Here is a 26768-nt window from a genome sequence, read left to right as displayed (position 1 = left end):
GGATTATATTCTTTTTCTCTTGTCATATATTTTAAAATTTCTTGAATTGTTAGTTCTCCTAGTATCACTTGCCATATATTTTCTTACTATAAATATACTCCCGAATCACTTACCATATATTTTATCAAAGGACAAAAAGTTTAATAAACATTTTAAAGGAATTTCATGCCTTCCCTTTTAAAGTAATTTAAATATGGATGTCTCCCAAAAAAATATAAATATAGATTATAATATTTTATTAAAATATAATTAAAGATTTGCCCCTTGCTCCTTGATAAGCAAAACACCTTAAATTTATATAAACATGTGGGAGGTTTTCAATGGTTTTTTTGAAATAGTATTAGAAATACTGCAAGACTCGTAACTTTTTTGTAGTTTCAATTAATTTCTACACATTGTTTTACTCTGCAGCAATTGTTGTTATTGAAGAAGAAGAATTACATTACACTCGGTAAGGTAAGAATAAAAAATGAAGTTATTTTAATGATTTTTACATAGTAGTGTATATGTATTTATAGGCTAATTATAGGTTTAGTTATTATTAAAATCGGAAATGGGATTTTGACATTTTTCTTAATCCATATTTGTACTAGTCATGAAAGAGATAAGAGACGGAGCACAGTCCAACCGTACTCCACTTGCTCTTGATGTAGATGATTTCAAGGTGATAATCATTATTTACAATGCAACATAATTATAGTCATAATTTGTTAAAATAGCCATGTTGAATGTGTGTGTCTAATGCAGGGGGATTTTTCATTTGATGATACGTTTGGTAATTTGGTAACTGAGGTATTGCCTTCGTGTCTCGAAAAAGAAGTAGATTCATTAGAAGGTCATGACAACATTGATGGAATATCGAATGGGCATATGAGGGCACCATCAATTTCAAATGCAGGAAAGTTACTTTCAAGCCCATTGTTTCCTGAAGTTGATGCCTTGTTATCTCTGTTTAAGAATTTTAGTTCACAATTGGTGGAACAAAAAAGACAGGTATATCGTTATGTCATATATAATGTTCATTCTCGAGAGTTTTTAACTAAAACCCCTTTCTCTCTGGTTTGCTATTAAGGTTGATGCAAAATTAAGCAATCTCACAAAAGAAGTTTCTGTTCAAGACTTGAAACACCGTAAGACACTTGCTGAGGTCAGTCAGTAGTTTTTGTATAATTTAGTTTAATGCGAAACTTTCTTTTTATTTGAGATGATGATCATGGTGTCATGGAACTAGAATTGCATATTGAATAATCGAAGAATGAAATGATGTAATGACCCGGAATGTCATTTTTGAAAATTTTAAATATTAGTGTAACTTGAGTTAATTAATAGATAGTTTATGGGCTATAGTGATAATTTATTTAAGACCCTATACCATTTAGGCTATATTTAATAAAATATGTGGGTAAAACCTATCACTTTTAGTACATAATTAATTAAAAAAAAAGAAGAAGAAATAAGAAAAAAAGAAAAGGTCGAAGCTTGAGGCGGCTGAAGGGTTTGCAGGTATGTGATTTCCCATTTTCTATATGCCTGCTACATTAATTTTCTCCACTTAGTTTCAATTCCTAGGTTACATGTTAAATTATTATTTTATCATGAAGTAAGGACATATTGTTATGCATATATATTAGTTATTATTATTATATTAATTTACTGCTAGTATGATTGTTGATTGGTTATGCCATTCATACTTTAAGCATGTTGGATGGCTTGATAATTGAATCATTATTGTAATGTGCAATTTTATTTTAGGATAAAATAGAAGAGATAATACTTCTAGCTAAATTAATTGAAAAAAATAATAATATCGGACTTTGAACTAATATGGCTACCACAATATTTTGGTGGTTTCTGGGAATTAAACAAATAAGATTTGATGGAAAATTATTACAATAGTCATGGAGTAATCATATAACAACGATTAGGTGATGAAGGGAAAGTTGGGAATTGTCATAATTGACACTTCCTCTTATGCGGACAATAACTAATTTCCAGGATTAGCGTGAATCTGATGTTTAAGATTCTCTGTACCAATACACTAGGATTCATATTTTGCTATATTGAGACTTAACCTTAAGTTTAAAATTTGGAGGAAATTGAATGATTTTACATGTTATATGGCATTAAGGTTTAAGAACTTGATTATAAATTTGGAGTGAGTTTTTGGGTCTAGGCTAAACACATAGTAATATAAGTGTTGTTAGTTACGAAATCTTACTGTGGTCATTTACTTGAATAGATTGCTTTGAGTTGGACATTCAATGAAAGGGGAAGAATCAAGTTTCAAAGTGAATAGATTGAACGAGGCAAGTGAATTTCTAAACTCTTGTTAAGCGTACGAAATTTGTGTATTTCCTTGTGTGATATTGAGAATGATCTGGAGACTTGTTGCTTATTTGTTGGTGTTGTATTCCTTGTTGCAAATTGTGCTTTGATATCAAAATGGCTATCTCCTCATTGTTGTTTTAGTATGTAATTCAAACTGCATTTGAAACATGGTTGTGATAAGAGTTATGTGATAAGAGGATGTACCATTTCGAGGGTCGTATCGCGCGTCGCGATGGATATTATATTTCGAGGGACGTATCGCGCACCGCGATGGTTACTATTATCGAGGGTCGTGTCGTGCGCCGCGACAGATGCATGGACAGATATGTCCTCCGTGGGTCCCGTACTGAGAGACAGCGGGTGTGTATGGTTAAGAAAGACATGTATCATGATATTTGACATTGCATCTCATGGCATTGCACATTTTTATTATTGATGAACTTGAACATGTGTTTTGCTGATCTTGTGATTGTTTCTCTGTGAAGCTTGTGACTGTTGAATGTTGAGTTGTTATTGAGAATGTGTAAACTGATAGCGTGTGGTTATTGAGTGGTGTGTTTGATAAACTATTAGGCTGTAGCGTTGAGGCTTAGATAGGGCCTAAGAAGTACCCGTATTTTGTTCCCTTAACTTGTGTTTAGAGGTTTGCTTGTTGGGTACCGCGTGGTTTGGTACTCACCCCTTGCTTCTACAAATTTTTTTGTAGGTTACGAGCCCGAATTTTTGTGATACCTTCCATTCTCTTCGTTTCCGAGGCATCTTGTGGAGGATTGTGAGGTAGCTGCTTGTCATCTCAGCGAACTTTCCTACTCCAGTTTATGACTTTGTTTTTACTTGAAAAATAACTTCATTTTAGACTTCTATTTTGTTCCAATTCTAATATTTACATTAGAGGCTTGTGCACGTGATAACCTGGTTTTGGGTATTGGATTAATATGACTTGGTTTCATAATAGGAATTGTTGTTGCATTGTCATTGTGTTGGTGGGATAAGACGGGTGCCATCACACCAATTTTTTGGGTCGTGACAAAATGGTATCAGAGCCCCAGGTTCATAGGTCTCACGTGTATACAAGCCGAGTCTACGTAGAGTCTCAAGGATCAGTATGGAGACGTCTGTACTTATCTCTGAGAGGCTATGAGGATTACTAGGAAACTTCTTTTTGTTCATTCTTTCTCATCATGCGTAGTCACCTTCTTTAGTACTGAGTTGTTGTATAATATTTTGACAGATAACGAGGACTAGAACTAATGTTACTGGTGGTAGAGGGGAGGCACTTCCCGAGGCAGTTGTTGAGGTCCCAGCTAGAGGTAGGGGTACATCTCGAGCTAGAGGTCGTGCTAGTAGTACGACAGTAGCCAGAGGTCGTGGACGTGGAGTAACACCAGTGAGAGGTCGTGCTAGAGAGGTCTCTACATAACCTCAGATTGATGGCAGAGAGGACCAGGTTCCTCCAGATTGTGTAGTCACACCTTTGCTTCAGGATACACTATTGAGGGTGTTAAGTGTGCTAGAGGGCTTTTCTCAGGGTGGTGGGGCGACTACCACACCACATGACTCTCGTACTAGAGAGGGGGCTCAGACCCAAGAGCAGCAACAAGCTCCAGTTGTTCAAGATGCGGTAGGGCAACTACTAGTAGATCTCGCGGTTCAGAATGATGCTGCACCAGCAGTTGGGGGTCACGTTGCATCGATGTTGTTCTGACAGAGGATGAGCAGCGTAGGTATGAGAGATTTTGAAAGATGGACCCACCCCAGTTTCAGGGTTGGAAGAGCGAGGACGCTCATGAGTTTCTAACTACCTGGCGAGAGTTACTAGAGGTGGTTGGATTAGCTGAGTCACATGGGGTTCGATATGCTACAGTCCAGCTTCGTGGACCAGCGAGAGACTGGTGGAGGACTTATTCGGGGGTTTTTCCAGTTGGATCTCCTCCAGTGACTTGGGAGCAGTTTACTAGTGCATTCTAAGATCGTTTTATCCCTTGGAGCGTGAGAGAGGAGAGTCGCTTGAGGTTTGAGAGTCTGAGACAGGATGGTTTATCGGTTACAGAGTATGAGGCGCGTTTTTGCCAATTGTCTAGGCATGCGTTGGCCATTATTCCAAATGAGACAGACAGGATCCCCAGATTTGTGAGGGGATTGACTTTCTCTATTAGGTCAGCTGTGTTTCGTGCATCTAGGGAGGGGGCTTCTTTCCAGTCCATTGTGAGCGCCGCCAAAGAGGCGGAATTGATGGAGAGAGAAGAGTTTGGGGACCCTAAAAGGGCTCGCATATCAGGTAAGTTTCATGGTGCCTCATGTGAAGGTAGGGGATCACAGAGAGTGAGTGGTTCTTTTCAGCAGCGGGGACCTATTCATGCATCAATGTCGACATTTGAGGGTGGCCAGACATCTAGGGGTTCTTATAGCCTGGGTCAAGGCTCGTATGGTTCACAACAGCGACTTACAGGGCGAGGCAATTATAGTGGGTTTTCAGGGTCCACACAGCAGTTCCCAGGTCAGAGATTTTGTTTTACTTGCGGAGATCCCGTTCATCTAATGCGGCAGTGTACTTCTCAAAGAGGTCGTGGTGGGCCTCGACTTAATTCTTCATTCCAGACTAGACCACCAGCACCACAGGGTAGAGGTCGTGGCAGAGTTCAGTCAGGCAGGGTGATAGAGTTTCTAGTAGTGGTGATGCAGCTCAGCAGAGTGGGGGTAGAGGTACCACCCCGGCTGAAGGTGGATGAGGAGGCCACTGCTATGCTTTTCCTGGGAGACCTGAGGCGGAGACCTCTGATGCTGTTATTACAGGTATCATCCCAGTATGCCATCGACCTGCGTCTGTGTTGTTTGATCCAGGTTCTACATTCTCTTATGTGTCTACGTATTTTGCTGCTAAATTTGATATGATATGTGATAGCATGACTGTACCAATTCGTGTTTCTACACCCGTGGGTAAGCCCTTAGTGGTGGATCGAGTGTATCGATCCTGTCTTGTTTCTTTGGCTGGGTATGACACTTGGGTAGACTTAATCGTTCTGGGGATGGTAGACTTTGATGTTATCTTGGGTATGGATTGGCTTTCTCCTTATCATGTTGTCCTTGATTGTAATGCTAAGACTGTGACTTTAGCAATGCGTGGTGTTCCGAGGGTTGAGTGGAAGAGTGTTAGTGGTTCTTATCCTAGCAAGGTTATCTCTTTTATTCGTGCTCAGAGAATGGTGGAGAGGGGGTGTTTGTCTTACTTAGCGTTTATTCGGGATACTACTGTTGAATCACCTCCCATGGACTTTGTCCCCGTGGTTTAGGAGTTTCTCGATGTATTTCCTTCTGATCTTCCAGGTGTTCCTCCCGATAGGGATATCGATTTTGCTATTGATTTGGAGCCTGACACTAAGCCTATTTCATACCTCCATATCGTATGGCCCCAGCAGAGTTGAAAGAATTGAAGGATCAGTTGCAGGATTTATTGAGTAAGGGTTTTATTCGCCCTAGTGTATCACCTTGGGGTGCCCCTGTATTATTTGGGAAGAATAAGGATGGGACTATGAGAATGTGTATTGATTACAGACAGTTGAACAAGGTAACAGTGAAGAATAAGTATCCTCTTCCGCGTATTGATGACTTATTTGATTAGTTACAGGGAGCATCATTGTTCTCTAAGATTGATTTGAGGTCTGGGTATCATCAGTTGAAGATTAGGGCATCAGATATCCCTAAGACAGCTTTTCGAACTCGGTATGGTCATTATGAGTTCCTAGTGATGTCCTTCGGATTGATTAATGTCCCTGCAGCATTCATGAAGTTGATGAATGGGGTGTTTCGACCATACCTTGATTCTTTTGTGATTGTTTTCATCGATGACATCTTGGTTTACTCCAAGACTAAGGAGGACCATGTCCGACACTTGAGGATTGTACTTCAGAGGTTGACAGAAGAGAAGTTGTATGCCAAGTTCTCAAAGTGTGAGTTTTGGCTTACTTCTGTGACATTCTTGGGACACGTTGTCTCCAAGGAGGGTATTAGAGTAGATCCGGCCAAGATTGAGGCAGTTAGAGGCTGGACGCGACCTACTTCACCTACTGAGATTAGGAGTTTTGTGAGATTGGCAGGCTATTATCGACGATTTGTTCAGAGTTTTTATACTATTGCAGCTCCATTGACTAGATTGACTCGACATGATGTGAGTTTTCTGTGGTCTGATGAGTGTGAGGAGAGCTTTCAAAAGCTCAAGACTTTGTTGACTTCTGCTCCTGTTTTGACTCTACCTAAGGAGGGTGTAGACTTTACTGTGTATTGTGATGCTTCAAGAGTTGGGTTGGGTGGTGTGTTGATGCAGAAGGGGAAAGTGATTGCTTATGCTTCTAGGCAGTTGAAATCCCATGAGAAGAACTACCCTACTCATGATTTGGAGTTGGCGGCTGTGGTATTTGTACTTAAGTTATGGCGCCATTATTTGTATGGGGTGCATTGTGAGATCTTTACTGATAATCGGAGTCTTCAGTATATCTTTAGCTAGAGGAATTTAAACTTGAGGCAACGAAGATGTCTTGAGTTACTGAAGGACTATGATGTTACCATTCTATATCATCCAGGAAAGGCCAATGTCATGGCCGATGCTCTGAGTAGGAAGACTCATAGCATGGGGAGTCATGCAGCGCTTAGTATTGAGGATAGACCATTGGCTAGAGATGTGCAGATATTAGCTAACAGTCTTGTCCGCTTGCAGATTTCAGAAGAGAGTGATGGGATGATTGCCTTTATTGAGGCTCGGTCTTCATTAGTCAAGCAAATCCATGCACACCAGTTTGATGATGAAAAATTATGTCTCATTTGAGACAAAGTATTGAGAGGGGAACCTAAGGAGGCTGTCCTTGATTCTGATGATGTCTTGCGGATCAGAGGCAGAATTTGCGTGCCCAGGACAGGCGATTTGATTAGATTGATTCTTGAGGAGGCCCATTGTTCTCGGTATTCCATCCATCCGGGAGCGGGGAAGATGTATCATGATCTGAGTCAGCATTACTGGTGGTGTGGAATGAAGAGAGATATTACAGACTTTGTTTCGAGGTGTTTGACTTGCCTGCAGGTCAAGTGTGAGCACTAGCGGCCCGGGGGTGTATCTCAGAGGATGTCTATTCATACTTGGAAGTGGGAGCGGATTACTATGGACTTTGTTGTCGGTTTGCCTACCATAGTGGGTGGTTATGACTCTATTTGGGTTGTTGTTGATAGGCTGACCAAGTCTGCCCACTTCATCCCGGTTCGGGTAAAGTATACAGCAGAAAAGTTAGCCGAACTATATATCAGTCAGATTGTGCGACTACATGGAGTTCCTGTTTCTATCATATCAGATCGAGGTTCACTATTTAATTCTCACTTCTAGAAGGCATTACAACATGGTCTGGGTACTCAGTTAGATATGAGTACGACATTTCACCCTCAGACAGATGGTCAATCTGAGCGGACCATTCAGGTATTGGAAGATATGCTTCGAGCATGTGTGATCGATTTTTGTGCAAGATGGGATTGACATTTACCCTTAGCGGAGTTCTCCTATAATAACAGTTATCACTCTAGTATCCAAATGGCCCCATTTGAGGCATTGTATGGTAGACGGTGTAGATCTCCTATTGGTTGGTTTGATTCGGCGGAGATGGACACTTTGGATACAGACTTGCTTAGAGATGCTATGGAGCAAGTTCGTATGATTCAGTATAGATTATTGACAAATCAGAGTCGACAAAAGAGTTATGCAGACCGGAGAGTTAGAGCCTTGGTGTTTATGGAGGTTGATCATGTTTGGCTTCGAGTATCACCCATGAAGGGTGCGATGAGGTTTGGAAAGAAGGGCAAGCTTAGCCCTAGGTTCATTGGACCTTTTGAGATTTTGAGCCGAGTGGGAGAGGTGGTCTACAAGTTGGCCTTGCCACCTAGTTTGTCGGTAGTTCATCCTGTTTTCCATGTCTCTATGCTTCGAAAGTATATTCCGAATGAATCTCATGTGATTTCACTCGATTCTGTGGAGCTGGGTCCAGACTTGACATTTGAGGAGGAGCCTATAGCTATTTTAGATAGGAAAATTCGAAAGCTTAGGACCAAAGAGATTGCTTCAGTGAAGGTGCAATGGAAGCACCGATCAGTGGGAGAGGCAACTTGGGAGACAGAGTCTGACATGCGTGCCAGATATCCTCAACTTTTTGAAGCATCAGGTACTTTCTTTTACTTTATGTTCGAGGATGAACATGATTTTTAGTGGTGGATAATGTAATGATCCGGAAGGTCATTTTTGGAAATTTTAAATATTAGTGTAACTTGAGTTAATTAATCGATAGTTTATGGGCTAAAGTGATAATTTATTTAAGACCCTATACCATTTAGACTATATTTAATAAAATATTTGGGTAAAACCAATCACTTTTAGTACATAATTAATTAAAAAAAATAAAAGAAGAAGAAATAAAAAAAGAAGAAAAGGTCGAAGCTTGAGGCGGCTGAAGGGTTTGCAGGTATGTGATTTCCCATTTTCTATATGCCTGCTACATTAATTTTCTCAACTTAGTTTCAATTCCTAGGTTACATGTTAAATTATTATTTTATCATGAAGTAAGGACATATTGTTATGCATATATATTAGTTATTATTATTATTATTATTATATTAATTTACTGTTAGTATGATTGTTGATTGGTTATGCCATTCATACATTAAGCATGTTGGATGGCTTGATAATTGAATCATTATTGCAATGTGCAATTTTATTTTAGGATAAAATAGAAGAGATAATACTTGTAGCTAAATTAATTGAAAAAAATAATAATATCGTACTTTGAACTAATATGGCTGCCACAATATTTTGGTGGTTTCTGGGAATCAAACAAATAAGATTTGATGGAAAATTGTTACAATAGTCATGGAGTAATCATATAACAATGATTAGGTGATGAGGGGAAAGTTGGAAATTGTCAGAATTGACACTTCCTCTTATGCGGACAATAACTAATTTCCAGGCTTAACGTGAATTTGATGTTTAAGATTCTCTGTACCAATACACTAGGATTTATATTTTGATATATTGAGACTTAACCTTAAGTTTAAAATTTGGAGGAAATTGAATGATTTGACATGTTAATTGGCATTAAGGTTTAAGAACTTGATTATAAATTTGGAGTGAGTTTTTGGGTCAAGGCTAAACACATAGTAATATAAGTGTTGTTAGTTCCGAAATCTTACTGTAGTCATTTACTTGAATAGATTGCTTTGAGTTGGAAATTCAACGAAAGGGGAAGAATCAAGTTTCAAAGTGAATAGATTGAACGAGGCAAGTGGATTACTAAACTCTTGTTAAGCGTACGAAATTCGTGTATTTCCTTGTGTGATGTTGAGAATGATATGGAGACTTGTTGCTTATTTGTTGGTGTTGTATTCCTTGTTGCAAATTGGTCTTTGATATCAAAATGGCTATCTCATCATTGTTATTTTAGTATGTAATTCAAACTGCATTTGAAACATGGTTGTGATAAGAGTTTTATGATAAAAGGATGTACCATTTCGAGGGTCGTATCGCGCGTCGCGATGGATATTATATTTCGAGGGACATATCGCGCACCGCGATGGTTACTATTATCGACGGTCGTGTCGTGCGCTACGACAGATGCATGGACAGATATGTCCCCCATGGGTCCCGGACTGAGAGACAGCGGGTGTATATCGTTAAGAAAGACATGCATCACGATATTTGACATTGCATCTCATGGCATTGCACATTTTTATTATTGATGAACTTGAACATGTGTTTTGCTGATCTTGTGATTGTTTCTCTGTGAAGCTTGTGACTATTGAATGTTGAGTTGTTATTAAGAATGTGTAAACTGATAGAGTGTGGTTATTGAGTGGTGTGTTTGGTAAACTGTTAGGCTGTAGCGTTGAGGCTTAGATAGGGCGTAAGGAGTACCCGTATTTTGTTCTCTTAACTTGTGTTTAGAAGTTTGCTTCTACAAATTTTTTTGTAGGTTACAAGCCCGGATTTTTGTGATACCTTCCATTCTCTTCGTTTCCGAGGCATCTTGTGGAGGATTCTGAGGTAGCTGCTTGTCATCTCAGCGAACTTTCCTACTCCAGTTTATGACTTTGTTTTTTTACTTGAAAGACAACTTCATTTTAGACTTCTATTTTGTTCCAATTCTAATATTTACATTAGAGGCTTGTGCACGTGATAACCTGGTTTTGGGGATTGGATTAATATGACTTGGTTTCATAATAGGAATTGTTGTTGGATTGTCATTTACTTCCGCACTTTGTTAGATATTGGGTTTTAGGTTGACTTGTCTTGGTGGGATAAGACGAGTGCCATCACACCCATTTTTTGGGTCGTAAAAATGATGACCTTGCTTAAATGACATCCTATGATGTGAAAATGCACTTGATATGTTAAATACATTTGTCTCGGTAAAGCAGGATAGACATTTGGTTTTTCATTTGCCATATTTTGCTTATGTTATACTTGTAATCGTCTTTACTATCTTTGGTGTTAAATGGAGCTTCTTTATTCACATTGATCTTCTGAAAGCCTTGAGCATAACTTTTATGAGTATTAGAAAATGTGCAGCTGGAAAAAGGTGTAGATGGTTTGTTTGGTAGCTTTGCACGTCTGGATTCACGTATATCAAGTGTCGGTCATACTGCTGCCAAAATAGGAGATCACTTGCAGGTAAATGCTATCTCTTCTTAATTACTTAGGCTGTTAAGGTCTTTGCTAGTGTAATTACAAGAAATTAGTTTACTTTTATCTGATTGTTTCTGTTGTAACATAAGTAAGAAAGTAACATTTGGTTCTTGATCTTCAATTGAAGTTTAGTACTCTAGACTTAAGTGTGCTTCGTCCATTAAAAGAATGAGCAGACAATAGAAAGACATTTCTTCTAAAAAATTCAATTTCTCTAGATAAATCTGTTTTTCAAGTTATTTTAGACTGAGTTTGTACATTAATAACCTTTGTTTCCTGTCAGAGTGCAGATACTCAGAGAGAATCTGCTAGTCAGACGATAGAGCTCATAAAGGTAAACTTGTAACCATCTAAAAGTCATTTCACTCATGGATCTCTTTTTTTTTGCGTCTTTGTTGTTTATAAAAAATTGATGGAATAAATTGACTTCCCACAAACAGTACTTGATGGAGTTCAATAGATATGCAGCAGACCTGACACAACTTTCTCTTTTATTCATTGATGATAACCGTGTCGCTGAAGCTGCTTCTATTGCCCAGAAATTAAGTAATGCTCATTACCATTCCTTGGATATTCTCAGAACTGTAAATGTGAAAATTCTTTGCCAATTTTTGTTTTATTATCTTTGGTTGAGCTGAATATTCTAAGGTCAAACTAGATAACTTGCAACCAGGTCAAAAGGTAATAACCCTGCTTATCACTCTTGACTTTTTTCCTTTACTTCTGCTTTCCAGTTTCCGCCTGATCTTTCTTTGCCAACAAAAAATAAGGGGGATATTTTGATCATTGTTATTATTAATGGTGTAATATTTTCGTTTTACACTTGCACCAAGAATCAAATGCCTTCATTCAAAAAATTATCAATTATTAATATTCTTCCTCATTTAGCTATTTATAACCTGAGAAAGCTCTGTGTTTCTGGATCTCAGACAAATTATCTATCTCAAGTTGGTACAAATTAGGATATGCTGTCATGACACAATCATTTTAAGCGTTTACTCCATTATCATATTTTTCCGTTATTTAACTATACTATTTATTATCTACGGATTTAAGGCATATCATTTTCGTTTTACCGCTTCTGAATTTCTCTCTTTCTCTCCTTCTCGTATTTTCCATTGTTGGTTAACACTCTTCAGTTTCACCTAGCCTCAGAGTAGCTGATTAAGCAGTACCTCTGGCTTCTTTCGAGGTGTTGATGCTGTTAATCAATTAGCATGATTTTAGGCGACTATTTTTTCCTTTAGTAGTTATAGGAATATAATATTTCCTTTGATTGACGTCCCTGAATTAGTTATAGGATTTATTGAATTAATAAACCTACCCATGGGATGTGTAGGCATACCGACGTACAAAATAAGCCTGTTCTTCTCAAATTCTTCAGTAATATCTAACTACTATCATGTCATCACCAAAAATAATTAAGAGAACTTAAAATTTTAGGTTTATTTTTTTTCTTCTTATAACTTTGAAATGTTTTACTAGTTTCCTGTGGAGAATCATCAAATGGGAATATACTGTATACAAGGTTGGGTCGTTTCTGTCTTTTTACTTTTTCTGGACGGTGGTGGGATTTCCTGAGAGTTACACCGGACGGAAAAACTTGACCGCTGGGTTGCTTCAGGTTATTGAGTTATTCTCTTATTAACTGTCTGATCTCCCATTGGTGATACTGTATAAGGTTTTGGTTATAATTGTCAATAAGTACACTAAAATATTAACTTCTCACCAAGTCCTTCGATGGACGAGGATATTCAAAGACATTTAATCGTCCACTAACTTAGCTTCTCCTGTATATACCATTAAAAACAATGATCTAATCCTGGTTCATGTACTTGGTCTAGAGGATTGGAGCAACAGAGAATTTTTGTTCCTGCATTTACATTTTCTTTTTTTGTCATTTAAAAAGAGGCCTTTGAGTGATTAATTGTATATCTTTCACCTTAGAGAATCTGTTTTCATCCTCAATTGTGTAACAATATGATTTTTCCCCAGATATAATAACATTTATGTAATTTGCAGGATCATTTGCTGATGAAGATATTGGAAGACAAAGAACAACTGTCTCCTCTGCTGTTGGAAATGCAACTTCACCTATAGGATTGGAAGTTGCTATCACAAACCTCCAGGAGTACTGCAATGGTACAATAGCGAACTACTTATTTCTTTAACTACTGATGTTTTACTGATCCTCATGGATTTATTCTAAAGCTGTGTTTGAAACTTCTGTTCTTCTTGACTAGCTAGTTTTTCACAAACTACCACCCCGAGAAATGGAGAATCTGAAGTTTTAGAGGAGCATAATATATGATTGAACTTGTGTTGATAAAAAAAGTAGAGAAGAAGTAGGTTATTTGTTGGTAGAAATATCTGAAGCATTAAGAACCTTCTGGCAACTCTACAACAAACTTCTTAAGAAATTTCTAGGTGCAAAACAGGTTGAGTGCTTTGCTTGCTTAGGTAGTTCTTCTTTCAGGCACCAAGCAATAAGACTTGCTCTTTTATTACCCATGAGATCTATCTTGAAGATGGAACCACTAAACAATAATTTTTCATCTAATTAGCCCCCCCCCCCCCCCCCGTCCCAATTTCCATGATAGGACCCGGAGCTTAAGAATGAAACGAAGACTTTTGAAACGTATTGTCTAGAATAAGCCATAGATATTTGTGTGACTCATCTCATTAAGGGTATACTTTCAAGTCAAATTGTTACTAAATATAGAAGGTGCCCCTTCTGGGATTAAACTAAAAAGGAAATAGTGTCATATAATTGGGACGGGGGAGGAATCTTTTCAATTTTAATATTTATTTGACATCAACGATGTTCTGGTCTGGTATGAAAAACATGTTTGACATCAATAGAAGTTCCCAAGACTTAAACCAACAGGATTTTAAATTATGAGCCATGAGGTCCTTATGCTGTGTGTAGTCCAGCATGAAGCACGTCTCAGACCAATGAACATGCACAGTATCTTTGAAACTTGTAACATCGATCTCTTACTCTTTTTCATGTCTCCTTACTGGTTTTTCATCTAGGAAGATGTATGGACAACTTAATAAAGGGATAAACGGATGTTCATTTGGTGCATCTGAATCCATAAGAATAATTAGAACAAGGAAAGAGGCCAATTAAACATTTGTTATTTAAGTAAGAGCAATAATGCATGCTAAAATGCTATGATCTAGCTCCTTCAATGACCATATTGCTCCGAATCCTAAAATTTTGCACAATGATGTAAAATACGGCATATCATATTACAAGACTATTCATATTCATTTTTTCATTTTTAAAGGACATTCTAAGTAGTCTTCTTATTTGGTGACCTGCTAGCCTTGGAAAACAAATTATTAGCTCGATTTGATACGGCTACACAGAAGCGTGATTCGTCTACAATGGGTGAACATGGTAAAATTTTGTCACAGGTAAATTAAGCTGTTTCAGTAGACCTGTCAAAAGTACTTCATGTTAAATCTCTATTAAACTTCCTGTAAACAGGGGATAACGTGAAAGGTTTTTATCTTTTCTCTGGAATTTGGACCTGATTCTTGGTGTTTTCTATTGAAAAGACCACTTTATAATTTGACATATTCGTTCTCCAAGCAGTTTAACAGGGGTACCAGTGCCATGAAACACTAAGTGGGATTACGTCCCATGTTTGATGTTGCAGTGATAAATGCAGATGCTAAATTGGTCCTTGGTGATGAGGGTGCCCAACCCAGCCCTAGCAAAGTTGCTCATGGCCTTTCTTCAATGTTTAAAAAAATTGCAGGTTATTTTGGTTGAAGTTTATAAAACAGCATTTCTCTTCTAAATGCATGCCTTTTGAATTTTAACACATTATGTTTCTTCCAGACACGGTGCGAAAAGAAGTAGCCACTATAGCAACAGTTTTCCCTTCCCTTAAAGATGTAATGTCGATATTAGTTCAGGTATGGTTGATAACTACTTATGGTGTGCTTGAGGCAGTTATTTTCTATCTTGTGTGTGTATGATGGTGCTGCAGCAGCAAAAGAAAGCTAGTTCAGGCTTGTCGTCGCAGAGCTTTAACAATATATGCATATAAAGACTAACATATCTGTGGACGTGCACCAGTTAATTTAGACAAAAACAATTTCTATCGCCTTGAGTATCCTCCAATTTGATTGCCTGATATTTTCCATTCCAGTAAAGTTCTTACTGGGTGAGTGTTTCCACAAAAAAATGCAATTATGGAACTGGTAACTAATAGATTGAGGTTATGAACATCGTGTCTTGGAGGATCGTGTTCCAAAATTTCTAGAGAAGCTCCTATTGAAACCATCTCTTGTTAATCCACCTCCCATGGCAGAAGGCGGACTAGTATTAGTAAGTGATGTTGCAGATATTGTTCATTTCTATTAGAAGAGGAAAATATGGCCTTTGGCTGACTCTTTTGTTGCCTTTTAATGTTCAGTATCTCAGATTTCTGGCTGTCGCATATGAGAAGACACAAGAGTTTGATAAGGAGTTGCGAAGTGTCGGATGTGGTGACTTGGATGTTGAAGGTAGAAATGAAATGAACCTTTGTGCCATCTCATTATTACCTTAATATAGCTGTTTAAAATGTAATAAATGTGCTATAAAACAGAGGTGGAATATGCCAAGATCTGCATATGACTGCTTAATTTGGCGAACATGCTGGTATTTTAAGGATTTACCTTACAGAGACATGTAAATGCTTGATATAAGCCTCATGAGTTTTCATTCTGAAATCTCTGTCAACTAGGACTGTTAATGACAAGGTTCTGAAGGAATAAAGAGTTGTCTATTATGGGCATATTATGCACTTCACGGAGAGAGAAAATTAAAAAGAAGAGATAAAGGATGACAGGGTGTTCAACAAAAGTGGGAGGGAAATACAGATTCTTGAAGAAATTTGAGTATTAGGTATTGCTAAAAGGCCAGGTTCTTAATAAAAGAGAAGTCTTGACACCTAAGTTTTGTTCTTTTCCGTCGTTGAAGCATGTACTGCTTCCGATATTACTGATCAATTAATATTGTAGACTCGTTTTTCTCCTTCACCTTTTTAAGAGAAACAGCAAATACGTGTGAGTCTATATCAAATCTTGAAGTGTTATGTTTCTTGTAATTTGCTAAGATTGTTTCTACATCTAACTTCAGTTCCAAATATTATAGAAAACGTTCTAGTCCTGTTAGGTTACTTACTGTGGTTTACTACCATGGTTCATTTGGGTACTAGAATCAGTTTCTTGAAGATACTCACTTTTGTTATTACCACGAGGTCAATCTAGATGGTCTTGACCATAGGCTATTTCCATTTATAATTTGTTGGACTGGCTTTCCTTATGTCAATTATATTTGTGATCTCCATTTTCTTCTGGTTTAGGTTTGACTGAATCATTGTTTCTACCAAACAAAGATATATACATAGAGTCGAGCAAGCCTCTCTTAAACAACTTTACAAAGCTAAGGTTTGTGACAATTTCTTCTTCTGAACAGTCCCATCATTCTAGTTTCTGTTTAAGGCACTCCTTTCTCTCTATTGCTTAGGTAAAACAAGGAGGTCTTGGAAGAAGCTATTTCCACAATGAAAACAATCAGAGCTCCTAAATGAAGTAAAGAAATTATTGGTTGTCAATTTTCTGGTTCTAGGGAACCTTGAAATATTTTAGTTCCAAAGCACCTAGTAGGTGCCATGTAAATTGCAAAATCTTTGCTCCACATAGGCTCTTACCAAATCAAACTTAGCTTGCATGAAATTTGGTATACTAGATGACAAGGCTACCTGCTTCTGGAGAGCGTTAAACAATATTGAAGGTCCACAATGTTATTGTAACAATAGGTGCCCAACAACTTTGTGAACTTATAGATGTTTATGAAAGTGTTCCACCTGTAACATATCATTCTGGTGGCCTTCTCTTGAACAATTTTGAACAGACCTCTTGTTTTAATTTGCAGATGGATGAACTGCGTAGTGAAAGTCAGCTATCCAACTCTGAGTCGTGTGGGACAATTGGACGCTCAAAAGGTGCTTCAATAGTACTTTCTAACCCGGAAATTTCTGTCACTATGGTAACAGAGTTTGTTCGTTGGAACGAAGAAGCAATATCCGGATGCAGTTTGTTTTACTTACAGGTATATATGACATGTTCCAAGATGTTGCTGAAGCTGTACCTTAATCATCTCTCAGTTTTTTTCCTTTGGCTGGAAAATGAAAAGGAACTAGTTATTGTACCAAGGCTTGTGCCGGAGTAGATTCATTCACATCATGTTCCTTTTCATGTCCAGTAGAATTTTTGACCTATTCTATTAAAAAGATGCTTTAGGCTGGTCAGATTAGAATTTAGATTGAAAAGATGTTTATCCATATGACTGTTAGTAGTGATTGCGTAAGTTCCTCTACTTTGGATATCATGTATGCGGAGATTTCCCTAAGCACAGTAGTTAATTATTTATTGCATAGACAGGTTACTTGAATAGTTGAAGAGCTATAGTTGACATACATACAGAGGGAGTGAGAATCTTCTCCATACTTTCTTTAGTAAGTAATATAAATTTTATACAGAAGACCTTAGCAACAAGACTGTTCTGATTTTATGCAAAACAGCTAGATTTGTCACTTAAGAGTGTAGGAAATCGACAAAATCCAGTACTGAATCAATGTCATTTACAACCATTCCTTCACATCAACCTGTAATCCTACAGAAAAAACTTTTATTTGTAAAAAGACTTCCAACTTTTGGCAAAACAGGAATCTGATTTCTCTTGAAACACATGTGATCTGTTTCTAGCCAAACGGTCCAAAATATACATCATGAAATTCTTCTCCATGCCTACATCTGATCCTTATCTTTTCTCCTTGACAACTTATTACTGTTTGTTTTAAACTGAAGGCACTGCCACTAGATTCAATATAAGTTCAATAATGTATACCATATTTTCCAAGTAAAGTTACAATGTGGCCTGTAGTAATCAAGTATGTTGTAGTTATCTTTTTTTAGTGTCTTCTGCCGCTGGTACACGTCTTTAGGCCATTCTCCAAACTTGATGATCTATTTGTTGACTGTTATACTTTAGTAGATAAAAACCTACAAGGATTAGCTAATTGATTATACCTCTTATATACAGCCTGCTGCACTTGCTGCTAGCATTAAACCTATTTTCACATGCCTTCTGGACCAAGTAAGTTCATCACCTCCTTTTACATTTATAGTTTGTTTCAATTGTTGCCGTCTTTTAGTTCTTTCATCATGTCACTGGGAGCATGCATTAATCAATTAGGAAATTCATAGAAGGCACAATATATATCTGTAGTCTTCTGCATGTTTAGAATTTATGTAAGCAATATCTCTAATGCAGAATAAGGAGTTCTAGTTTCACTGTTTGCTTTTGCATGTGGAAATATCTAGCATTTGTATAGAAACATCTCCGATGATGAAAGCTAAATTACATTAAACTTTGGTAATATCATTTTGCTTTATTGTGGGATAAAAGAGCTTTGACAGGAGTTATAAGAGCGGGAGGAGACGAGCAAATCTCCCAAAATCTTTGGTTGCACATTACTTTTTTACCCTAGTTATGAATGAGTGTATCAATAATATACAAAATGGGATTCAATGGAGTATGTTATTTGCAGAAGTTATGTTTTAATCGCCGAAAGCCCTAAACAAGCGAAGTCAAACCAAACGTTTGAACAATGGAGAAGCACTCAAGAGTAATGGTCTTAGGAAAAGTAGAAGTAACCGAAAATCATATAGACTCTAAGTTAGCCAACACAAGAAGAAAGGAGTGAGATGACTATATGCAGTCAATTCATCTAGATTAAGTTGCATGACAGAATTAAAGTAGGTTCACTGGAATAGAGAAATGTTAAGGTTGTGCTATGCGTGGAGAGGATACTTACCAAATTAAAAGGTAAGTTCTCTAGAATGTTAATGAAATCTGTAATTATATATGGACGCAATGTTTAGCCTCCAAGCCTCAACATGTCCACAAAATGAATAAAATTGTTAGTGGAACACTTACATTGGGTCCTCATCCTGGGTTCACTAACAACAGGTCTGGTGTTTGTTAGTGGAACACTTACATTGGGTCCTCATCCTGGGTTTACTAACAACAGGTCTGGTGTTTGTTAGTGGAACACTTACATTGTTGTCCTCATCCTGGGTTCACTAACAACAGGTCTGGTGTTTGACAAGAATCCTTTTAGTTCGGGTAGAATTTATATTTTGATGCACAAATAAGTACATGGTTTAGAGGATCACTAGTCATTTGATAACCCCTTTAGGACAAATTATTGGGTAATGAAACAGGACAAATAGAGCTGAGTGGTTGAAGTTCCATCTTACCAGACCCTACTAATTTTGAAAGAGGCGTAACAGTAGTTATGGTACAATTGTTTTTCTCACTCTAGACTTTTGCAGGTCAGTCAATACATAATAGGAGGTCTTGAAAGAGCCAGAGAAGGCCTTACTGAGGCTGCTGCCTTGAGGGAAAAATACTTGCTGGGAACTAGTGTTAGCTAAAGAGTTTCTGCAACAGCTGCTTCTGCCGTAATTATTCCAGTCTTTTCTTTTGATCTAGAGTTTTGTACTTTGTATACATCTAAATGTTAAGCGATCAGCTGTCTTGTTGTATGAGTGGTTTATATAGGCAGAAAATGCAGCTGCTGCTGGTGAAAGCAGTTTCAAATCTTTCATGGCATCTGTGCAAACGTTGTGGAAGCAGTGTGGCTATTTTGCAGCAAGTGGGTTGTTTTGATGTCAGTGGAGTCAATTTAAATTTATGTAGATGTAGCTTTAACTCAATTGCACTTAACTCCTGGTTTTCTTTAGTATTTTGTGAACTCCATATCGCGGCGTTTACTTCCTGTGGATGGTGCTCATGCTGCTTCCAGTGAAGAAATGGCAACATCTATGTCACGTGCAGAGAGTGTTGCTTGTAAGGGGCTTCAACAGTGCATTGAAACTGTCATAGCAGAGGTTTGTGATTAAGAATATTTATTCTTCTGTATAGGCTTGATAAGTGCTATATGTGGGACACTTATCCTCCCTAGGCAAAGTATCTCATTGGTCACTTTCACCAGCCACTTAATGTTTTCCAATTCTTTCATCTCTCCTCTAAAACAAAACATTTTGTTTGACATCATGTTCCCCTTTGACTGCTTTCAGGTAGAAAGGCTACTGTCAACTGAACAAAAGGCAACAGATTATCGATCACCTGATGATGGCATTATCCCTGACCATCGGCCAACAAGTGCTTGTGCATGGTGAATCCCTATATTAATTAGAAGATGCACATATGTTAGTCTTTTTTATAGAAAGATGTATTCTTGAAGCATCAAGAAGATATCCAAGTATGAAATTTCAGTTGATCTTGTGATTGCTTTCCTCTTTATATCTGGCGTAGTATATTTTAAGATCTTTGGAATTTACGTCTTTTTTGGCAATCATTTAGTTTTCATTTTACCAGTATACTAATACTATATCTACAACCAGTGCTGTTGCATACCTTTCCCGTGTGCTTGAGTCAGCATTCACTGGACTGGAAGGGCGAAACAAACAAGCCTTCATGACTGAACTGGTATGTTACTGTTCTTATTGCTGTGACTATTATTTTTCGTCCAAAACCTTGATGCCGGAAATCTTCTCTCAAGTATCTTTTTTCCCAAGAAAGGTTGAGTGTGTTATAGATAGCACCAAGAAAGTGCTATCAAAAGTATTTACAATCGAGACAAAGAAACCCATCTCTTCGTATTCTTAAAGGCATTCTATTAGATCTATCACTTCTCTTTTTTATCTGTTAGGTAAAGTTATCTTCTTGTAATTTCAAGGTTAATGCTGTTTCTAGACGCACGATAACTGATCCTTGACCCAATCGGTCATTTTTATAGTTTCAGAGAAATTTGTTTTTAGAAATTGTTCGGTAGCTTGTTCGAAATTGTATAATCAACTGAATTTACCTTTACACATGTCCTAGCCTGTAACTCTCAAAGATCACCAATTAACAAAACCACCCATGATATTGATCTGCTAAGAATATACACATTGTTAGTTTGTGCATACACACATTTGTTGTGCAAATGGTAGGAAGACATTGAAACTTGTCTCTGCATCCATTTTAGTGCTATGTATTTCTGTCATGTCGGGTTATTCAGTGGTGTCTAAATTATCTGCAACTTATTGATTTTGTGTTTAGTTTTCTTTGCCAGAACTTCTTATATTGATACTATGTTTGTCTATTTTAAAAATGATCTTATAGGGGAATCGCTTGCACAAGGGGTTGCTTAACCATTGGCAAAAGTTCACTTTTAATCCTAGGTAATTCCTTTCTCTAGTTCATTCGATTTAGTAGCAGCAGCAGCAGAAGAAATTTTAGTAGTTTCTAGATATATGAAAGTTGACTGGTACAAGTATTGCAGCTATTGCCACATCATTTATGTCTAATTCTAAGATAATTGTGGTATATGATGGTAGGCATATAAGAAAGAAAAGACCTAACTTTGTCGAACAAGCAAGGACTTGGCCTTCTTCCCCTATGAATAACGCAATGTGACACACAGCAGATCAGTTAGAAGGGAAAAACAAATCGATCACACATCCTCTCACTTTCTCACAAATGAAGCCTTTGACCTTAATAAGCCTAAGCCTACCCTTCACATCCAAAACTGAAAAATCATTTTCTTTGTGGTCAAATTGCAGGAAAGATAGATTCTTGAGAGCATTGCAAGTATAAACAAACATAAAAATGCTGGTTTTTGCACTAGATCATAAAAATAAAGTTATTTTTAGTTAAATGTTAGCATATTCATGAGAAAGTTATGACAAGACTTATTTGTGGTAGATTACATGAAATATGGATTCATGTGAGCAGTGCATATATATGGAGAACATAAAAGGCTTGATTTTAGCTCTAGAGCATAAAATCAAATGTACTTTGAGTTATATGCACTCTGATAATTGGGGCATCAATTTTTTCATCTGAAGGGATAGCACAAGCATAAAGTCCTTGTAGTTTCAAGAAGTAAAAGTCTTCAACTGAGGAGATAATAAAGCAAGGCAATGTTGTAGAATATGAACAGATCAATAATGTGATAGACCTTACTGCTGAAATACAAAATAAAGGAACACGAATTGCTATTTCACACTAGATTCACTGATGTTACAACAATCATGAGTACGCTACTAATATAATAAATGACATCGTAAGACAATAATGAACTTAGTTATATAATCATAAAGATCACAACCTTTCTAGAAATTCGAGAGACTAGAAACTCTCCCAAAATTCCTTTCCGTTATTTTATAGAGTATCCTTCTTTTTCACTGTCCTGCCCCTATTTCTAAAGGAAAAACCAACCATTAAATGTGTAACTTGTCTCATGACTACCCTTCCCTATAAGAATCACCTTGTCCTCAAGGTGAAAGTCCATAAATTATTGATCGATGATTGCATATTCCTCCCAAGTATTCTCAAAGTCTGATAGGTTCTTCCACTTGATTAGCACTTCCAATTTTCCATTGATTAGCTTCCTGATCTGTCTCACTGCCTCAGGCTCAACTTGAAGCTCCAATTCTTGGGTAAGAAATGGAGGTAGGTTTGGAGCAGAAGTAGTTCGAAGCAAGCATTATCTCAACTGTGAAACATGAAACATTAAATGAATGCGTGTTCCAACTGGTAACTCCAACCGATAAGCTACGGGACCAATCTTTTCCAGAAATTTGTAAGGACCATAAAAACAGGGACTGAGTTTTTCATTGATCTGCTTAGACAAAGAACGTATTTTGTAGGGCCGAAGTTTGAGATATACTACTTCACCAATCTCAAAAGTCAGTTCTCCACGATGTCGATCAGCTTGATTATTCGTTCTTTGTTGTGCTTGTAACAAATGTTCTTTGTGTTTGGTTAAGATCAGATTTCTAGTACGTCCCTACTCATTTACTCATTCAACCGAAAAAGTAGTGTCATTCATGTGAAAAATTGATGATGGATCCCTTCCGTATAATGCTTTAAAGGGTGTCATACCTGCAGATCTATTAAAGGATGTGTTCAACCAATACTCAGCCCAAGACAACCAGTGGGACCATTCTTTAGGATTTTCTCCTGCCATATTACGGAGATATGTTTCTAAACTCCTATTCAAAACTTCTGTTTGCCCATCAGTTTTTGGATGATCAGAAGAGCTATACCTTAAGGTAGTGCTTTCAAGCTTGAATAGTTCCTTCCAAAAGTGGCTTATGAACACACGGTCACGATTAGACACAATAGACTTAGGAAATCTATGCAATTTAACCACTTCCTTAATGAATACAACTGCTACACCATTTGTTATTGTTACCTGATTCATCTCGACCAAAAATCCATGGTTTCCTTTCGTTAAGAAATTAGTCATGGGTTTCAGTGAAACTACTATTCGAACCATCTCTGGACCGACCCCCTCGAAGCGACACCAATCTTCCTACATCTTTGAATTTCATGGTAAAAAGTTTCCAATTCACCCTCATCTTTCGTAACGTGGCTAACCATTCCATCCCTAATACTACATCAATTCCCCTCAATTCAAATAGAAATTATTGTTGGTTGATTTGGACTCCTTGCATGTCTATCCTTACCTTTTTGCATACTTCACTCACACAAACCTGCTGACCATTACCAATTGTTACTTCAAATCCTCTGGTCTTCTTAATAGGTAATTGCAGATGATGAGCGAGGGTGGATGAATTTTTCCCACAAGTTTCATTGTTCTACCTCCTGTAAGGCCCACAACTGAATTCATATTCAACACCATCATAGTACCTTTCATTTCCCCTTCAACTACATCTTCTCCTATAGACTCAAAGAATTCCTCTGTTTCGTCTTCATCAGTGTTAGGTGCCTCTGAGATAATCAATAGGTTAAGCTTCCTATTTTTACAACGATGATTAGGGCCAAATTTTTCATCACATCTGAAACATAACCCTAACTCTCTTTTTCGGGCAAATTCTAAATTAGACAACCTTTTGAATTGTCCTTTAGACTTTGCTACTGCAATCCCATTGAAGCTAGTCGACTTTGTGGTAGTATGCACTGGTGAATCAGTGTTACGACTTGCTACTCCGGCTCTTGAGTTACGAGATTCAAGAATGTTTGCAACTCGGTGATAATTCGGTCTAAACCCAACTGGTTTATTACTTGCACTTCCTCTGACTGATCAAATTTAAAACCTTGTACTTCCTGCAAAACATAATTTCGATCCTCCACCTTTTGAGCCATCTCCGTTATCTCCCTCAAGGTTTGAGCCTGAAACAACATCACTTTTGCTCAAATTTCCTCTTTTAACCCATTGAAAAATACTCCAGATAACATTCCATCAGATGGCTGCTGAGACCTTTTCAAATTCTTCACGAGACACAGTAACTTTGCTAACCTGCTTCAACCCCATTAAGACAACATATTGATTGATTTTTTGAGAATGATGAAATCGGTTCAACGAATCTCTTTTGAAGTCCTCCCAGGTTAACATTTGTTTTTGATATTCCATCCAATAATACCAATTTAAGGCTTTTCCTTCCAAACAAACAACTACTGCTTGTAATCTTTCTGCTTCAGTAATTTCATTCATGGTAAAATATCGCTCAACTTTGAAAATCCATCCCAGAGGATCCTCTCCTTCCAAAACTGGTAGTTGTAATTTGTGGAACTTCTTCCCATCTTTTTCTCCAACCCAGTTGACATTGCTTCCCTCTTCTTGATTTTCGAAATATTTGGTTTGAGAAGGGGATGCTTCTGCCATCATAGTTCTCCCTTGTGCTTCGATTCTAGCAAGAGTCTCTATCATTTCTTGAAACCATCCTTCCAGTTTTATGATATCTTCTCTTGCCCCTGTCAAATTTGTCTCCAGTTGTTCAACTCGTCCCTCCATTCTACTCACCATCCCTGAACGTTATTGCTCTAATACCAATTTGATAGACCTTACTGATGAAATACAAAATAAAGAAACAAATACTGGTGTTTCACACTAGATTCACTGATATTACAACAATCACGAGTACACTACTAATATGATAAATCACATCCTAAGACAATAATGAACTTAGTCATATAATCATAAAGATCACAATCTTTCTAGACATTCGAGAGACTAGAAACTCTCCCAAAATTCCTTTATTTTCTAAGTATCTTTTTTTCACTGCCGTGCCCCTATTCTACAGGAAAAACCACCCATTAAATGTGTAACTGTCTCATGACAGTTACTAAGTTTCTTACTTATTTATTTTGGTCTCCTGGAATAAGTTTTTATAACTCGAGGCACATCATAATGTCCTGAAAAGAACAAGGAAGAAAGGAAGCAAATGTCTCAAAGAAGACATTATACATAATCCAGAAAGCACTCTAGATTAAAACCAACATCTATAAATGGTTAGAGAAACATAAAACATAAAATTTTGTGCTTGGTATCTGGTTTGACATTTAGGTAAATTCCCCTATTTGTAATGCACATCTGTTGAAAGTTGCTTCATCTACCGAAATTCTCTCTGACTTTTGCAGTGGAGGCTTGCGTTTGAAGCGTGACATAACAGAATATGGAGAGTTTGTTCGTAGTTTCAATGCCCCTCAGGTTGACGAGAAATTTGAACAACTTGAAATGTAAGTTGCATGGTTTCTCAAAATTTTAGGCCTCATACAAAATTGAATTTCCTCTAATGTTTCCTGTTTTGACTCTTGCTTCAGCATAGCGAATGTGTTTATTGTTGCTCCTGAAAGTCTAGGCCCGTTGTTTGAGGGAACTCCAAGCTTTAAGAAAGATGCTCAAAGGTGACTAATTTGTTTACATATTCATGTTCTTTTTTTGTGTTATGAATGTGTTCAAGTGAAAGGTCTACTTTGTTGAATCCGTCCCATTTTTTGGTCAACTTTAGCTATTCAATTGATACACGCAATTGTTAAAAAGGAATAATAATTGGAGTTGAAAATAAAAGATTTGGTGACTGACAAATTGGTAAGAGATGCAATCATTTTTGACTTTGCTATATTTACCTATGTCATTAGTAACACATTCATGATTTTATCCATCTATAAATAGAGCATTCTTGCTCATTTGTAGAACACACCAAGTTAGAGAGAAAAACCATTTTTAGAGCAAAGTGAGGTATTCCATAGACTATAGAAGAAAAATAGTTTATGAAGAAAAATAGAGTGTGAGCGATATTTTAGTAAGGTGGAAACCAAAAGTGTTGTTCTTCTTGAGTGTATAGCAGTCACTTTGAGTATTGTATTCATGACTACACATTGTAAAATTCCTTACTATAGTAATATCAGTTACTCCTCTTGACCCATATTTCCCCCCTTATTTAGAAGGGTTTTCCACGTAAAATTCTTGGTTTCATTGTTTTCTCATTTTATTTACATTTCTTTTACCATATATGTTTTTGTGTTTATCCGTGTTTTTCCCGACAAACTGATATCAGAGTCTGAGTATGCTCTGTGGTTGCATCACAGTCTGAACTTCAACATCAGAAAAGATTTACTTTGATTTGCGATAACAATATTTTTTGGGGAAAAACAATGGAAGTCAACACAAGTAGAATGGTTACTTTGAATGGTGCTAATTATGTCATTCGGAAAGGGAAAATGGAAGATCATCTTTATGTCAAGAACTTTTACAAATCAGTATTTACCACTGTAAACCTGATAATAAAACAGATGAACAGTGGAATCTGTTGCACATACATATTTGTGGATTCATTAGGCAATAGCCCGACGATAATGTGTTGA

The 26768-nt window shown here is 37.2% G+C and overlaps 1 pseudogene; it reads left to right on the top strand.

Annotated features, from left to right (window-relative positions):
* Window positions 1–595: 595 nt before the first annotated feature.
* The window catches only part of LOC101265592 (exocyst complex component SEC10b-like), a 30681-nt pseudogene continuing 4508 nt past the window's right edge, over window positions 596–26768 (top strand).

Source organism: Solanum lycopersicum, chromosome 10 (genome assembly GCF_036512215.1).
Source record: "Solanum lycopersicum chromosome 10, SLM_r2.1".
Lineage (NCBI taxonomy): Eukaryota > Viridiplantae > Streptophyta > Magnoliopsida > Solanales > Solanaceae > Solanum > Solanum lycopersicum.
The sequence above is the reverse complement of the archived record's forward strand: the minus strand, read 5'-3'. Positions and strand labels throughout refer to the sequence as shown.